This window comes from Nomascus leucogenys, chromosome 16 (assembly GCF_006542625.1).
Source record: "Nomascus leucogenys isolate Asia chromosome 16, Asia_NLE_v1, whole genome shotgun sequence".
NCBI classification, from domain to species: Eukaryota; Metazoa; Chordata; class Mammalia; order Primates; family Hylobatidae; genus Nomascus; species Nomascus leucogenys.
This window is the reverse complement of record NC_044396.1, coordinates 94,866,490-94,882,253: the sequence shown is the minus strand read 5'-3', so window position 1 is coordinate 94,882,253 and position 15,764 is coordinate 94,866,490. Positions and strand designations below refer to the sequence as shown.

The window sequence follows — 15,764 nt, the reverse complement described above, 5'->3', positions numbered from 1 at the left end:
TCCTCTTCTCATGGCCTCAGTTTTCTGACCTGTGGGAAGGAGAGTCCCCAGACCGCAAGAGAAAGCAGACGCCGAGGTCGGTGCAGAGCAGGTTCTCACGACACAGAAGGGCTCATTGCTCTGCGTCTTCTCCTCTGCAGAGGTGCCCATGCCCATTTCTCCACCACTGCCCGGCTTCCCCAACCCACAGGGCAGACGCGACCCCATGGGATGGCCGTCCTCTGGGCCGGGTGCTCACCCTCACTGCCCACCACAGGGGCCCAGGGCAGATGTGCTTTTGGGTCCTGCCTCTCTCGCCTCCCCCCTACACCCAGGCTGCCCACCCTGCTCCCAGCTCTCAGCTCCCAACTCGCCGCTTACAGCAAGAACACGCCACATTTGTGCCCACGATGTTGTCTGAAGGCCACCCAGGGCTCCAGGCTCATCCGGCCTGGGTTCACGCTGTCCACCTGCTGCAGCTTCTCCTTGTCCTCCGGCAGCATCACACACACCATGCCTGCTCCTCCCAAGTCATACCTGTGGGGCCAAGCATGAGGCCCTGCTGGACGGGGCCATGTACCCCCTGGCCCCACCCTGCAGTGCCGGGACCTGCTGGGAATGGCAGTGCTGTGTGCCCGGCAGGGTCCTGGGCAGCAGGGGCAGAGCTCTGGGTGTTCCCAGTGAGGGCCAGGGAGGGCTTTACCTGAAAATGGGTCCCTGTTCCTGGAAGGTCTGGTGCATCTCCAGGTGCAGGTGCTCATAACCCTGCTCCCTCCAGATCTACAGCAGCCTCAGCCACCTGTTGCCTGGATGCCGGGGCATGGCTTCAAACGGCAGCACTGTCCTGGGGACCCAGGCGGCTCTGGTGCCCGGTGCCCATGTCCTTCACGGGGCCAGCCAGGGCGCTGCCAGGCACACCTCTGCCTTTGCCCTGAGTGCCATTCCAATGCTCCCTCCACCCTGTTCAGCCCAAATCCTTTTGTCTGGAACCTGCCCTGGAAACGGATCATATCATGGGAGAACCGGCCCTGAACATGCCTGAGAAAGTGAGGGCAGAGGTCTGGGAAGTAGGTGGGGACTGATTAGGGGTGCATGGAGAAAGAAATCAGGGGACAGAGTCCCCTCCCTCCTCCTCCAGGGCGGAGAGGTGCAAGATGAATGGGCCCTTATCTTATCCAAGAGCCTTGCGTTACTCATCTCCTTGGAGCAAGGTCCCACACTGGAAGGCAGGGCGGGGGCTGCACCTCCCGAATTACCCCACTGGCATTTCACCTCCTCTTCCAGGCCCTATGCTGAGTACATGGAGCAGGAACAAGAGCCCACACAGGCCCTTCCCAGTGAGGGGTTCAGTCCTCTCGGGGCAATTCCGTGAGTCCCCAGGGGCACAAGGTGGCACAGAAGGAGATGACAACATGTCCGAGGCCAGGTTTGGGCTCACCTCACTGGTCCTGCTAAGGAGCTGGGAATACCCAGGAGACCACGAGAGGCCGGGTGCTGGGAGCCACACCCAGGCTGGAAGACGAGCAGTGCTTGCCTGAGTCTGTCCTCATCCGGGCAGGGGCTCTGTGCCAGCGGCTCATATCCCCCTTTTCTGTCCTAAAACGTGTTGTCCGTAGTTCAGATTCATAGAGCCATGAGGGGCCTGTGATGACTGAGTTGAGGGCCGTTCTCAGGGTCCCCACTGTCCCATGAACTCCCTCCAGCAGCCACACGCCAGGCACAGAACCTTGCAGGGGGATCTGTGGTTTGGTGATGTGTTGTCTCACAGAAGCCTGCAGCAGTCCCAGGAAGGGAGCATTGCTGTCACTGTCCCCATTCCACAGGAGGAAACTGAGGTCCAGGGTGTGCGGTCCCCGGCCTCACGTCCCCCAGTGGGTCGGAGGGACCGCAGAGCTCTCACTTCTCACACCCTTCAGATGTGCCCTCCAAGCCCTGAGCCCAGCGGCCCAGCCTGAGGCGGAGCAGCCCCAGCCCCAGGGAGACTACACCCCTCCTGCTGCCCCGCAGTGGCTTCTACACGCTGTGGCCTTTTCCAGTTTCCAGGACCAGGAAATCCCGAGATCTGCTCCGCTGGGCTCTGCCTCAGCTCCTCTGACTCCAACCCTCCCATGTCAGAGCCTGGAGACTCCAGGGGGACCCGCCAAAGCCCTAGGGACCCTCAGCCTAGACCCCTGGGTAGGGGAACACGCCTGGTCGCTTGCCCTGCCAGGCCTGAGCTGCTCGCCAGGGCCCCCACCTTCCCTTGGGAGGACAGATCAGTGGCACCTGGCACTGCCTGTCCACCCTCCCTTGGAAAGGCACTCACTCCAAGTTGAGGGGGGCGGCAGCTGGCCATGGGGGAGGATGACAGGGTTCCTGATGCCCTGGGAATGGTGCCCTGGGGCACCCTGATGCAGGTCAGAGCCTGCATCGCCACACCAGCCGAGGCCACAGTGGGGCTGGACTGCCCTGCAGTAGCCGTGGCCTGGGGCCAGCCTAGAGGAAGGGGCCCTTTCATACTCTCTGCTCACACAGCTGCGCATCCCCAGGACTCCACAGGCCCAGGGAGGGTGTGTGTCCCATCCCGCGCAGCACTGCAGTTAGGAAACCTCTCAACTTGCACCATCCCACAGGCAGAAAGGGCCGACCGCGGTGGGAGACTTCCAGCCAAGTGGGCGATGCCGCCTGGCTGCAGTCACCATGTGGCTTGGAAAGCAGAGAGAGCAAGTGTGGCAGTCTGTCCCCTCTGTCCCCTTACTGGCAGTCACCCCTCAGCATTCTCGTCGGGGCCACAGATCTTGCAGGCTAACTTGGGGACTGCCTGTTGGCTCCTTTTCTCTGGGTCATGCTCACAGGGACATCCAGAGGCCCCCTTGTGCATTTTGCTGGTGACTGGAGCCAGGGTGTAGGGACATGAAGACGGCTTGCATTTCAGCGGGTACTTACGGGTAGTTGTGTGGGGAATGGGTAGACTGTGGCTTCTGCCTTCTGATTATGTTTTTAACACCCGAGTCAAGTCCTTCCAACTGCAGATGGGGCCGTGGCGGGCACCGCAAGGCTGAGTGGGGAATTCGCTGGGGGGCGAAGCTGAAGGGGAAGCCAAAGGCAGCCGCCAGTGCAGTCAGGGGAAGGGGCTTCCAGCCCGGGACACAGGGGGGCAGGCCTGGCCAGGAGTGGGCAGCAAGGGGGCACGAGGCCTGGGCTGGGGGCTGCAGGGAGCCAGATGAGGTGCTGGGAGGGTTTTCACAGGGGAGGGCAAAGACCCATTTGTTATTTTTCATTTTACTTTAATCAGTTCCCCACTCCCCATTCTTCCTCGGGAATCTCAAAGGCCTCGACCCCTCAGCAGCTGTGATGTGCTGTGTGTCCCCGAGTGCCTCCCGCTGTCATGTCAGAGCTGGCCTTGGGCAGGCTGATGCCATCGGACTTCCTAGCACGTCCTTGGAGTGGTGGTGCAATCTGCCCGGGCACGCTGGACAGTCCTCCTGCCCGTCCCTGCCTGTGGGCACCCTCCCCTCTCCCATCAGCTGGGTCTGTTCTCATCTGTTCTGGGGGTTTCTGAACCTGTGGCCATGAGCCAGCATTTCCCATCCCTCCTCAGCCCACCCACAAGGAGGCTGGGGCCCCAGGGGACCCCAGAAGGCCCCTCCCATGCAGAGGACACTGTGGGTGCAGCTGAGGCGTGGAGGTGCCAGAACCAGCACCCTGGACTTGCTCTAGACTCTGTGGCTTCCCTAATGCCCTTACCTTGAAACCTGGAAGCAAATCCCGGAACTCACTTCCCGCAGAGCCTCAGTCATGTCGCCCTGCTGATGCAGTGAAGGGGTGCAGGTCCCAAGGGCCCCTCTCCACCTCACTTCCGGGCCCCTCTCCCTGCCCATAGGTCTGGCCGTACCCCTCTGGAGTCTGCCCCCTGGGGAGGAAATGGTCTGACAAGGCTGACCCAGAACACTTCCCTTTAACTCAACTGTAGAGTGAGGGCCCAGCCAAGCCCCAGAGGCAGCAGAGAGGGGCAGGCAGAGGGCACCCTGGTGGTCCAGGAGCCCCCCACCCTGATGTTCTTCCCTGCTGGGAGGGTGCCAGAGCCGCCTGGAGAAGATCCTGGGGCTGCGGTCATGGGCCAAGGCCAGAGCAACTGTCTTCGAATAGGCTGGACAGCCCCAAGGTGCACTGTGGAGGAAGAGGGACTTCCTCTCCGGAGACAGACCAGGCCCCCACTTTCAGGGACTCCTGTGAACCAGGCTGGGCCACCCCTCAGGCCTGCAGCAGAACTTTCCACCTCCCCTGGGTCTGTGGGTCCTGCTCATTCCAATCCTTTCTGGCCCCAAACCTAGTGTCCAAGTCTGCACCCCATGATATTTTGAAAAGTTCTCAGGTTCCTCTCCCAGCTCTGAGAAGCAACTCAAACCTCAGCCCTGACCCAGCACCCTCCATCCGCCTGCCCCGTGCTGAGTTCCAGTAGCCCTGGGCCAGAAGCCTGTGTGCCCAGCAGTCTCTGGAGCAGCAGGGCTGTCCACTTGCAGCTGTGTCTCCTGATCCCAGCCAAGAGGACCGTGAGTGTTAGGGCTGGTGCAGAAAGCAGCAGCCCCTCATTTATAGCCTTGGACATAAAATCTCCTTTCCTGCAGTGGTTTTACTCCTAGGGCCATGGCATTAGTGACAGTGGTGTCACTAACACAAACAGAAAAATGCAACACAAACAGAACAATGGGTGGGCGTGGTGGCTCACACCTGTAATCCCAGCAATTTGGGAGCCTGAGGCAGAAGATCACTTGAAGCAGAGAGTTCCAGACCAGTCTGGGCAACACAACAAGGCCCCATTGCTACCAATAATTAAAAATTAGCCAGACACGGTGGCGGCACCTATAGTCCGAGCTACTCGGGAGGCTGAGGTGAGAGGAACGCTTGAGCCCAGGAGTTCGAGGCTGCAGTGAGCTGTGATCACCACTGCACTCCACCCTGGGTGACAGACTGAGACCCTGTCTCAAATCAAAAACCAATACAAAGAAGAAAAAGAAATTGAAAATGGAGGAAACAGCAACCAAAATGCCTGTTGACTGGAGAATGTTTGTGCCTATGTGGTCCAGGCACATGCGAGGTGAGTTTTTGCCACTGCGGAGATGAATTTTTTCAGGTTCACATGAAGATGAGGGTGATCAACAGTGCAGGGACTCACAGTGCAGCCTTGAAGGGAAAGTGGGAACGTCGGGAGATTGTGTCCCACGTGGTTCACATGCATTCAGTGAACCGCTTACAAAAGCAGCAAAGGCCAGAGAGAGAGCGAGATTGGGTGTGGGTGCCTGTGCTGGGGAGGTGGGAAGGTTGGTCTCTGTGAATGTGGGGGAGGTGGGACTTACTGCCTGTGTGGCGGGGCTTGGGTTGGGTGGAGTGTTTGTGATGTCTCAAAGACAGGGTCTAGGAAAAGGCAGCAGGATGCCAAGTCTGGAGGCCCCTGATCAGTGGTGTGGCACAGCGACGTGTGGACAACCTGGTTGGTCCAACAGACTTAGCCCCAGCAGTGCTGATCAATGGGCGTGGGCCTCCCCCATCTCCACCGTGTGGGGCAGCAGATGAGAGGGTGCTTGCCACCTTGTCAATGGCTGTGAGGACCAAGAGGGAGATACAAGAGGGAGATACAAGAGCAGACAAGCAAAGGAAACATCAAATGCCGAGGGGATCTGAAGACTTCCTGCTGCATCTGCAAGGAGTCAGGACTGTGGGAGCTGCCCAGAGGCAGTGGTGGAGACTGTAAGAAGGTCAAAATTCACAGAGGTTCATCTCATGGAGGCACATGAGATGGCGTGTGTCAATAGGGCTGGGAGGACACTTTGCCAGCAGACAAACCTTCCTTGAGAGAAACCATGCCAGGGCCAGCAAGGTGGAGTGGCTGCCAGGCAGGGCAGGGCAATGAGCAGGGAGACACAGATGGAGCACAGAATGTGGGGTCCTCGGAGGAGTCTCTGCAAGAATATCCCTCCTGTTTGTTCATACCTTGAGGATGGTGGAGAAAGTGGGAGTCCTCACCTGGAGCCTTGCATTGTCCCAGCCCCATCTCCTCTGCCCTGACAAATTCTCTGGGCCTACTCAGACCCCACCCCGCCATCAGCTTCCTTCAAAGACCCTTAGTAAAATACTAGCGAACTGAATCCAGCAATATATAAACAGAAGTATACACCATGGACAAGTGGGATTTATTCCAGGAAGAAAAGGTTGGTTTAACCTCCAAAATTAATGATTGCAATAAACCATATCAGTAGAATAAAAAACAAAAATCACATTCTCATCTCAATAGATGCGGAAAGTGCATCTGAAAAATCTACCACCAACTTCATTTTAAAATACTAAACAAACTACAAATAGAAAGGAGCTTCTTCAACCTCATAAAAGTCATTTATGAAAACCTCACAGCTAACTTCTCCCTTAATTGTAAAAGCTAGCTGCTTTCCTCCTAAGTTAGATCAGGAGCAAGGACATCTGCTCACCACTGCTATTTAACACTGTATTAGAGGTTCTAACCAGAACAAGTCAGCAATAAAAATAAAAAGAAGTCAGCCAGATGGAAAAAGAAAAAGTAAAACCATCTCTTCAAACTTCACATGATCTTTCATATAGAATATCCTAAGAAGCCCACTAAAAACAGTATTATTTCTAACAAAAGTAGTTCAGCAAGATTTCAGGGTATGAGATCAATATGCAAAAATCATTTGTATTTTATCTACTAGTAATGAAGAATCTGAAAAAGGAATTAAGAAAAGAAGTCCATTTTCAATACCATCAAAAAGAATAGAATACTTACGAATGCATTTAACAAAAGAAGTTCAACTCTTATGCTCTGAAAACTACAGAACCCTGTTGAAGAAAATTAAAGATCTAAATAACTGAAAAAGCATCCCATCCATGTTCATGGGTCAGAATACATGATGTTGCTGAGATGACAATGCTCCTCATATCGATCTACAGATCCAATGCAATCCCTATCACAGTCTCAAAGAATCCCCAAAGAATCTCTTTGTAGAAATTGGTAAGCGGATTATAAAATTCATATGGAATTGCAAGAGACCCATAAATGCCAAAATAGTCTTGAAAAAGAATAAAGTAGAAAGACTCACACTTCCCAATTTAAAAATTTACTACAAAGTAGCAATAATGAAAACAGTGAAATACTGGCACTAGGACAGACATATAGATCAATAGAACAGAATCGTGAGTCCAGAAATAAAGCCATACATCTATGGTCACCTTTTTTTAAAAATTATACTTTAAATTCTAGGGTACATGTACACAACCTGCAGGTTTGTTACATATGTATACATGTGCCCTGTTTGTTTACTGCACCCATTAACTCATCATTTACATTAGGTATTTCTCCTAATGCCATTCCTCTCCCAGCCCCCTGACCCCACAACAGGCCCCAGTGTGTGATGGTCCCTGCCCTGTGTCCAAGGGTTCTCATTGTTCGATTCTCACCTATGAGTGAGAACATGCGGTGTTTGGTTTTCTGTCCTTGTGATAGTTTGCTCAGAATGATGATTTCCAGCTTCATCCATGTTGCTACAAAGGACATGAACTCATCCTTTTTTATGGCTGCATAGTATTCCATGGTGTATATGTGCCACATTTTTTTGATCCAGTCTATCATTGATGGACATTTTAGTTGGTTCCAAGTCTTTGCTATTGTGAACAGTGCCACAATAAACATACGTGTGCATGTGTCTTTATAGTAGCATGATTTATAATCCTTTGGGTATATACCCAGTAGTGGGATCGCTGGGTCAAATGGTATTTCTAGTTCTAGATCCTTGAGGAATCTCCACACTGACTTCCACAATGGTTGAACTAGTTTACAGTCCCACCAACTGTGTAAAAGTGTTCCTATGTCTCCACATCCTCTCCAGCACCTGTTGTTTCCTGATTTCTTAATGATTGCCATTCTAACTGGTGTGAGATGGTATCTCATTGTGGTTTTGATTTGCATTTCTCCAATGACCAGGGGTGATGAGCATTTTTTCAGGTGTCTGTTGGCTGCATAAATGTCTTCTTTTGAGAAGTGTCTGTTCATATTCTTTGCCCACTTTTTGATGGGGTTGTTTGATTTTTTTCTTGTAAATTCAAGTTCTTTGTAGATTCTGGTTACTAGCCCTTTGTCAGATGAGTAGATTGCAAACATTTTCTCCCATTCTGTAGGCTGCCTGTTCACTCTGATGGTAGTTTCTTTTGCTGTGCAGAAGCTCTTTAGTTTAATTAAATCCCATTTATCTATTTTGGCTTTTGTTACCATTGCTTTTGGTGTTTTAGTCATGAAGTCCTTGCCCATGCCTATGTCCTGAATGGTATTGCCTAGGTTTTCTTCCAGGGTTTTTATGGTTTTAGGTGTAACATTTAAGTCTTTAATCCATCTTGAATTAATTTTTGTATAAGGTGTAAGGAAGGGATCCAGTTTCAGCTTTCTACATATGGCTGGCCAGTTTTCCCAGCACCATTTATTAAATAGGGAATCCTTTCCCCATTTCTTATTTTTGTCAGGTTTGTCAAAGGTCAGATGGTTGTAGGTGTGTGGTGTTATTTCTGAGGCCTCTGTTCTGTTCCATTGGTCTATTTCTCTGTTTTGGTACCAGTACCATGCTGCTTTGGTTACTGTAGCCTTGTAGTATAGTTTGAAGTCAGGTAGTATGATGCCTCCACCTTTGTTCTTTTGGCTTAGGATTGTCTTGGCAATGCAGACTCTGTTTTGGTTCCATATGAACTTTAAAGTAGTTTTTTCCAATTCTGTGAAGAAAGTCATTGGTAGCTGATGGGGATGGCATTGAACCTATAAATTACCTTGGGCAGTATGGCCATTTTCACGATATTGATTCTTCCTATCCATGAGCATGGAATGTTCTTCCATTTGTTTGTGTCCTCTTTTATTTCATTGAGCAGTGGTTTGTAGTTCTCCTTGAAGAGGTCCTTCACATCCCTTGTAAGTTGGATTCCTAGGTATTTTATTCTCTATGAAGCAATTGTGAATGGGAGTTCACTCATGATTTGGCTCTCTATTTGTCTCTTATGGGTGTATAAGAATGCTTATGATTTTCACACATTGATTTTGTATCCTGAGACTTTGCTGAAGTTGCTTATCAGCTTAAGAAGATTTTGGGCTGAGACGATGGGGTTTTCTAAATATACAATCATGTCATCTGCAAACAGGGACAATTTGACTTTCTCTTTTCCCAATTGAATACCCTTTATTTCCTTCTCTTGCCTGATTGCCCTGGCCAGAACTTCCAACACAATGTTGAATAGGAGTGGTGAGAGAGGGCATCCCTGTCTTGTGCCAGTTTTCAAAGGGAATGCTTCCAGTTTTTGCCCATTCAGTATGATACTGGCTGTGGGTTTGTCACAAATAGTTAATATTTTGAGATACATTCCATCAATACCTAGTTTATTGAGAGTTTTTAGCAAGAAGGGCTGTTGAATTTTGTCAAAGGCTCTTCTACATCTATTGAGATAATCATGTTGTTTTTGTCTTTGGTTCTGTTTATGTGATGTAAAATCAGTTATTGATTTGCATATGTTGAACCATCCTTGCATCCCAGGGATGAAGCCAACTTGATCTTGGTGGATAAGCTTTTTGATATGCTGCTGGACTCGGTTTGCCAATATTTTATTGAGGATTTTTGCATCGATGTTCATCAGGGATATTGGTCTAAAAAATTCTCTTTTTTTTGTTGTGTCCCTATCAGGCTTTGGTATCAGGATGATGCTGGCCTCATAAAATGAGTTAGGAAGGATTCCCTCTTTTTCTATTGATTGGAATAGTTTCAGAAGGAATGGTACCAGCTCTTCTTTGTACCTCTGGTAGAATTCGGCTGTGAATCCATCTGCTCCTGGACTCTTTTTGGCTGGTAGGCTATTAACTATTGCCTCAAATTCAGAGCCTGTTATTGGTCTATTCAGTGATTCAACTTCTTCCTGGTTTAGTCTTGTGAGGGTGTATGTGTCCAGGAATTTATTCATTTCTTCTAGATTTTCTAGTTTATTTGCATAGAGGTGTTTATAATATTCTCTGAGAGTAGTTTGTATTTCTGTGGGATTGGTGGTGATATCCCCTTTATCATTTTTGTCTATTTGATTCTTCTCTCTTTTCTTCTTTATTAGTCTTGCTAGCAGTCTATCAATTTTGTTGATCTTTTCAAAAAACTAGCTCCTGGATTCATTGATTTTCTTGAAGGGTTTTTTGTGTCTCTATCTCCTTCAGTTCTGCTCTGATCTTAGTTATTTCTTGCCTTCTGCTAGCTTTTGAATGTGTTTGCTCTTGCTTCTCTAGTTCTTTTAATTGTGATGTTAGGGCGTCAATTTTAGATCTTTCCTGCTTTCTCTTGTGGGCATTTAGTGCTATAAATTTCCCTCTACATACTGCTTTAAATGTGTCCCAGAGATTCTGGTATATTGTGTCATCGTTCTCATTGGTTTCAAAGAACATCTTTATTTCTGCCTTCATTTCGTTATTTATCCAGTAGTTATTCAGGAGCAGGTTGTTCAGTTTCCATGTAGTTGTGCAGTTTTGAGTGAGTTTCTTTTTTTTGTTTTGAGACGGAGTCTCGCTCTGTCACCCAGGCTGGAGTGCAGTGGCGTGATCTCAGCTCACTGCAAGCACCGCCTCCTGGGTTCACGCCATTCTCCTGCCTCAGCCTCTCCGAGTAGCTGGGACTACAGGCGCCCGCCACCATGCCCGGCTAATTTTTTTGTATTTTTAGTAGAGACGGGGTTTCACCGTGGTCTCAATCTCCTGACCTCGTGATCCACCCGCCTCGGCCTCCCAAAGTGCTGGGATTACAAGCGTGAGCCACCGCGCCCGGCCTTGAGTGAGTTTCTTAATCCTGGGTTCTAATTTGCTTGCAGTGTGGTCTGAGAGACAGTTTGTTGCGATTTCTGTTCTTTCACATTTGCTGAGGAGTGCTTTACTTCCAACTATGTGGTCAATTTTGGAATAAGTGTGATGTGGTTCTGAGAAGAATGTATATCTGTTGATTTGGGGTGGAGAGTTCTGTAGACGTCTATTAGGTCTGCTTGGTGCAGAGCTGAGCTCAAGTCCTGGATATCCTTGTTAACCTTCTGTCTCGTTCATCTGTCTAATATTGACAGTGGGGTGTTAAAGTCTCCCATTATTATTGTGTGGGAGTCTAAGACTCTTTTTAGGTCTCTAAGAACTTGCTTTATGAATCTGGGTGCTCCTGTACTGGGTGCATATATTTAGGATAGTTAGCTCTTCTTGTTGAATTGATCCCTTTACCGTTATGTAATGGCCTTCTTTGTCTCTTTTGATCTTTGATGGTTTAAAGTCTGTTTATCAGAGACTAGGATTGCAACCTCTGCTTTTTTTTGCTTTCCATGTGTTTGGTAGATCTTTCTCCATCCCTTTATTTTCAGCCTATGTGTGTCTGTGCACGTGAGATGGGTCTCCTGAATAGAGCACACTGATGGGTCTTGACTCTTTATCCAATTTGCCAGTATGTGTCTTTTAATTGGGGCATTTAGCCCATTTACATTTAAGGTTAATATTGTTATGTGTGAATTTGATTCTGTCATTATGATGTTAGCCTGTTACTTTGCCCATTAGTTCATGCAGTTTCTTCCTAGCTTCTATGGTCTTTACAATTTGGCATGTTTTTGCAGTGGCTGGTACTGGTTGTTCCTTTCCATGTTTAGCACTTCCTGCAGGAGCTCTTGTAGGGCAGGCCTGATGGTGACAAAATCTCTCAGCATTTGATTGTCTGTAAAGGATTTTTATTTCTCCTTCACTTATGAAGTTTAGTTTAGCTGGATATGAAATTCTGGGTTGAAAATTCTTTTCTTTAAGAATGTTGAATATTGGCCCCCACTCTCTTCTGGCTTATAGAGTTTCTGCCGAGAGATCCACTGTTAGTCTGATGGGCTTCCCTTTGTGGGTAATCCAACCTTTCTCTCTGGCTGCCCTTAACATTTTTTCCTTCATTTCAACCTTGGTGAATGTGTCAATTATGTGTCTTGGGGTTGCTCTTCTCAAGGAGTGTCTTTGTGGTGTTCTCTGTATTTCCTGAATTTGAATGTTGGCCTGCCTTGCTAGGTTGGGGAAGTTCTCCTGGATAATATCCTGAAGAGTGTTTTCCAGCTTGGTTCCATTCTCCCTCTCACTTTCAGCTACACCAATCAAACGTAGATTTGGTCTTTTCACATAGTCCCATATTTCTTGGAGGCTTCGTTTCTTTTTACTCTTTTTTCTCTAAACTTCTCTTCTCACTTCATTTCATTAATTTGATCTTCAATCACTGATACCCTTTCTTCCAGTTGATCGAATTGGCTACTGAAGCTTGTGCATGCATCACATAGTTCTCTTGCCATGGCTTTCAGCTCCATCAGGTCATTTAAAGTCTTTTCCACACTGTTTATTCTAGTTAGCCATTCACCTAATCTTTTTTCAAGGTTTTTAGCTTCCTTGCAATGAGTTTGAACATCCTCCTTTAGCTTGGAGAAGTTTGTTATTACCAACTTTCTGATGCCTACTTCTGCCAACTCGTCAAAGTCATTCTCCATCCAGCTTTGTTCCATTGCTGGTGATGCGCTGTGACCCTTTGGAGGAGAAGGGGTGCTCTGGTTTTTAGAATTTTCAGCTTTTCTGCTCTGGTTTCTCCCCATCTTTGTGGTTTTATCTACCTTTGGTCTTTGATGATGGTGACCTACAGATGGGGTTTTGGTGTGGATGTTCTTTTTTGTTGATGCTAATGCTATTCCTTTCTGTTTGTTAGTTTTCCTTCTAACAGTCAGGTCCCTCAGCTGCAGGTCTGTTGGAGTTTGCTGGAGGTCCACTCCAGACCCTGTTTGCCTGGGTATCACCAGCAGAGGCTGTGGAACAGCAAATATCGCTGCCTGATACTTCCTCTGAAAGCTTCATCTCAGAGGGCCACCCAGCTCTATGAGGTGTCAGTTGGCCCCTACTGGGAGGTGTCTCTAAGTTAGGCTACACAGGGGTCAGGGACCCACTTGAGGAGGCAGTCTGTCTGTTCTCAGAGCTTAAATACCGTGCTGGGAGAACCACTTCTCTCTTCAGAGCTGTCAGACAGGGACTTTTAAGTCTGCAGAAGTTTCTGCTGCCTTTTGTTCAGCTACGCCCTACCCCCAGAGGTGGAGTCTACAGAGGCAGGTGGGCCTCATTGAGCTGTGGTGGGCTCCACCCACTTTGAGCTTCCCAGCTGCTTTGTTTACCTACTCAAGCCTCAGCAAGGGTGGACACCCCTCCCCCAGACAGGCTTGCTGCCTCGCAGTTCAATCTTGGACTAGCAGTGAGCAAGGCTCCATGGGCGTGGGACCCGCTGAGCCAGACGTGGGATATAATACCCTGGTGTGCCATTTGCTAAGACGGTTGGAAAAGCTCATTATTTAGGTGGCAGTGTTCCGATTTTCCAGGTACAGTTTGTCACAGCTTCCCTTGGCTAGGAAAGAAAAATCCCGTGACCCCTTGCGCTTCCCAGGTGAGGCGATGCCCCGTCCTTTGGCTCGCCCTCCGTGGGCTGCACCCACTGTCCAACCAGTCCCAATGAGATGAACCAGGTACCTCAGTTGGAAATGCAGAAATCACCATCTTCTGCATCGATCACACCGGGAGCTGCAGACTGGAGCTGTTCATGTATGGCCATCTTGGAACGGACCAACCCTGTCACCTAACTTTTTTACAAAGGTGCCAAGACCATCCATTGGGGACAGAATAATCTTTCCAACAAATGGTATTGAAACTTGATAACTATGTGGAAAAGAATGAAGTTGGGTCCTTATCTCAGACCATATATGAAAATTAATCTGAAATTGATCAAAGATCTAATCATAAGAGCAAAAAATAACAGTCTTAGAAGGAAACATAGATTTAATCCTCACTGACCTTGGGTTTGGTGAAGGTCATGGCACCAAGAATATGAGCGAGAAAAGAAAAAATAGATAGTTTAGACTTCACCAAAATTGAAAACATGTGCTTCAAAGGACACTCTCAAAAGTGAAAGGACAACCCAAAGAATGGGAGACAGTATTTGCTAATCATCTATGTGATCAGGGATTTGTATCATGAGTATATAAAGTACTCTTACAATCAAGGAAGATAAACAAATGGCCAAAAAACACAGGCAAAGATACTCAATGTCATTAGTCATATGGGAAATGCAAATCAAAACCACAATGAGATGGCACTTCACATCAACTGGAAAAACTAAAATAAAAAAACATCAGGTAATAACAAGTGCTAGAACCCTCATACATGGCTGGTGGGACTGTAAAATGGTGCAGCCACTCTGGAAAACAGTCTCATAGTCTCTTTAATAATTATCTAGAGAGTTACCATAGAACCCAACAATTCCACTACTAGGAATATACCTAAGAGAACACAAGTCCAAGTTTCCATGATGGCAGTGTACAAGCAAGCTGGCTTCCCTCCCATCTCAAAGAAAACCAAAACCAAATACACAGCACTGAGATTATCACCAGCAATATTCCAGGACTCAAATATGAGGATGAGATAGTTCCTGGGGCCACAGACAAGTAAGAAAACTCCTAGAGCAGATGTAAGAAAACAGGATTTACATGCCCACAATGTCCCTCTCCCCAGTCTGCTCAGCACCAAATGTGCAGAACATTTCCCCCTGACTCACAGTTTCTACACTGGACAAAGTGGCATGGAGGCAGACAACCAGCTTCCTTCCCATGTTGGGTTTCCTGGCAGGAAACATGCCCCTGCTTCAACCCAGAGGTATCATCAGGAGTGCCCGAAGGGAAAAATATTTCTGAGGAAAGTCAGAGACAGAAAGGGAAATGGGACTCCCATCCCACCCTTGAAAACTCTGCTGTGTAACTCAGCCAAAGGAGACACCAAATCAGGGTGGCTGTTCACAGTGCCATGCTATAGGAAGTAAGTCCCATAGGCCCCCAGGCATGCAGCCCTGGTCAGCCTTCCCACATGACCAGGACATCCCCTTGGGGCCTCTCTCTTTGGGACTGGCAGTACTCTACTGTTGACTAGAACCAAGGCAAAGTTGGGCTTAAGTTGCCATCTAGTGCAGAAAAGGAGGCAGCAACCTAACGGGAAAAAAGAAAAAGGAAAGAAACAGATAAATTACAAAGATCTCTAATGAAACATATCCAGTAAAAACCAGGCTGGATGTGGTGGCTCACACCTGTAATCCCAGCACTTTGGGAGGTCGAGGTGGGAAGATTGCTTGAGCCCAGGAGTTTGAAAGCAGCTTGGGCAACACTGAAAACCTCATCTCTATAAAAAAATACAAAAATTAGCTGGTCTGAACTACTCAGGAGACTGAGATAAGAGGATCACCTGAGCCTGGAATGTGGAGTTGCAGTGAGCCACGATCACCACTACATTCCAGCCTGGGTGACAGAGTGAGACCCTGTCTTAAAACACACACACACACACACACACACACAAAAACCAAAACAAAAAAAAAAAAAAAACAAAGAAACAAAAAGAAGCCAGACAGAGAAGTCTGAAATAAATACATAATTCTTCTGTGCAAGGACATAGACATACGTTCACAAGAAACAACAGCAAACAGGGAGCCATGACCTCCCCAACCGAACAAGGCAAGGAACCAATAACTGACCCTAAAGAGAGAGCAATATGTGAATTCTCTGACCAAGAATTCAAAATAGTAGTTTTAAGGAAACTCAGTGATCTCCAAGATAACAAAGAAAAGCAATTCAGAAATTTATGAGAAATAATTAACGAAGACATTGAAATAATCTAAAAAGTCAAACAGAAACCTTGGAAATGAGGGATATATTTGCTGAACTGA

General features: G+C 48.1%; 1 pseudogene; it reads right to left on the bottom strand.

Annotated features, from left to right (window-relative positions):
* Positions 1–356: 356 nt before the first annotated feature.
* LOC105739174 lies at positions 357–921 on the bottom strand (annotated as a pseudogene).
* Positions 922–15,764: the final 14,843 nt, after the last annotated feature.